We start from the raw sequence: 2500 nt of genomic DNA on the forward strand, positions 1-2500 counted from the left end.
CTGAGATGGCTGACGTTTTGCTCCGCTCTCGACGGTCACCGCGCAACGCAAGAACAGGCCAAAAACTGGCCAAAACGGCCCAAAAACGGGCCAAAACTGGCCATTTTTGGCTGCGCGAGCGAGCGGCGAGCGGCGGACAGCGAGCGAAGCGAGAGGCAGCACCGTCCCTGCTATACGAAAGCCCCATCCAGCCCTGTGCCACCCGGGGGGTTCCAGGGTGCTGAGATGGCTGACATTTTGCTCCGCTCACGACGGTCGCCGCGGCACACAAGAACAGCCCAAAAACAGGCCAAAACAGCCCAAAAACGGGCCAAAACTGGCCATTTTTGGCTGCGCGAGCGAGCAGCGAGCGGCGGACAGCGAGCGAAGCGAGAGGCAGCACCGTCCCTGCTATACGAAAGCCCCATCCAGCCCTGTGCCACCCGGGGGGTTCCAGGGTGCTGAGATGGCTGACGTTTTGCTCCGCTCACGACGGTCGCCGCGGCACGCAAGAACAGGCCAAAAACTGGCCAAAACAGCCCAAAAACGGGCCAAAACTGGCCATTTTTTGCTGCGCGAGCGAGCGGAGAGCGGCGAACAGCGAGCGAAGCGCGAGGCAGCACCGTCCCTGCTATACGAAAGCCCCATCCAGCCCTGTGCCACCCGGGGGGTTCCAGGGTGCTGAGATGGCTGACATTTTGCTCCGCTCACGACGGTCACCGCGCCACACAAGAACAGCCCAAAAACAGGCCAAAACAGCCCAAAAACGGGCCAAAACTGGCCATTTTTGGCTGCGCGAGCGAGCGGCGAGCGGCGAACAGCGAGCGAAGCGAGAGGCAGCACCGTCCCTGCTATACGAAAGCCCCATCCAGCCCTGTGCCACCCGGGGGGTTCCAGGGTGCTGAGATGGCTGACGTTTTGCTCCGCTCACGACGGTCACCGCACCACGCAAGAACAGGCCAAAAACTGGCCAAAACAGCCCAAAAACGGGCCAAAACTGGCCATTTTTGGCTGCGCGAGCGAGCGGCGAGCGGCGAACAGCGAGCGAAGCGAGAGGCAGCACCGTCCCTGCTATACGAAAGCCCCATCCAGCCCTGTGCCACCCGGGGGGTTCCAGGGTGCTGAGATGGCTGACGTTTTGCTCCGCTCTCGACGGTCACCGCGCAATGCAAGAACAGGCCAAAAACTGGCCAAAACGGCCCAAAAACGGGCCAAAACTGGCCATTTTTGGCTGCGCGAGCGGCGAGCGGCGGACAGCGAGCGAAGCGAGAGGCAGCACCGTCCCTGCTATACGAAAGCCCCATCCAGCCCTGTGCCACCCGGGGGGTTCCAGGGTGCTGAGATGGCTGACGTTTTGCTCCGCTCTCGACGGTCACCGCGCAATGCAAGAACAGGCCAAAAACTGGCCAAAACGGCCCAAAAACGGGCCAAAACTGGCCATTTTTGGCTGCGCGAGCGAGCGGCGAGCGGCGGACAGCGAGCGAAGCGAGAGGCAGCACCGTCCCTGCTATACGAAAGCCCCATCCAGCCCTGTGCCACCCGGGGGGTTCCAGGGTGCTGAGATGGCTGACGTTTTGCTCCGCTCTCGACGGTCACCGCGCAATGCAAGAACAGGCCAAAAACTGGCCAAAACGGCCCAAAAACGGGCCAAAACTGGCCATTTTTGGCTGCACGAGCGAGCGGCGAGCGGCGGACAGCGAGCGAAGCGAGAGGCAGCACCGTCCCTGCTATACGAAAGCCCCATCCAGCCCTGTGCCACCCGGGGGGTTCCAGGGTGCTGAGATGGCTGACGTTTTGCTCCGCTCTCGACGGTCACCGCGCAATGCAAGAACAGGCCAAAAACTGGCCAAAACGGCCCAAAAACGGGCCAAAACTGGCCATTTTTGGCTGCACGAGCGAGCGGCGAGCGGCGGACAGCGAGCGAAGCGAGAGGCAGCACCGTCCCTGCTATACGAAAGCCCCATCCAGCCCTGTGCCACCCGGGGGGTTCCAGGGTGCTGAGATGGCTGACGTTTTGCTCCGCTCTCGACGGTCACCGCGCAATGCAAGAACAGGCCAAAAACTGGCCAAAACGGCCCAAAAACGGGCCAAAACTGGCCATTTTTGGCTGCACGAGCGAGCGGCGAGCGGCGGACAGCGAGCGAAGCGAGAGGCAGCACCGTCCCTGCTATACGAAAGCCCCATCCAGCCCTGTGCCACCCGGGGGGTTCCAGGGTGCTGAGATGGCTGACGTTTTGCTCCGCTCTCGACGGTCACCGCGCAATGCAAGAACAGGCCAAAAACTGGCCAAAACGGCCCAAAAACGGGCCAAAACTGGCCATTTTTGGCTGCACGAGCGAGCGGCGAGCGGCGGACAGCGAGCGAAGCGAGAGGCAGCACCGTCCCTGCTATACGAAAGCCCCATCCAGCCCTGTGCCACCCGGGGGGTTCCAGGGTGCTGAGATGGCTGACGTTTTGCTCCGCTCTCGACGGTCACCGCGCAATGCAAGAACAGGCCAAAAACTGGCCAAAACGGCCCAAA

The sequence above is a fragment of the Musa acuminata genome, unplaced genomic scaffold, assembly GCF_036884655.1.
Source record: "Musa acuminata AAA Group cultivar baxijiao unplaced genomic scaffold, Cavendish_Baxijiao_AAA HiC_scaffold_425, whole genome shotgun sequence".
In the NCBI taxonomy this organism is placed as follows: Eukaryota; Viridiplantae; Streptophyta; class Magnoliopsida; order Zingiberales; family Musaceae; genus Musa; species Musa acuminata.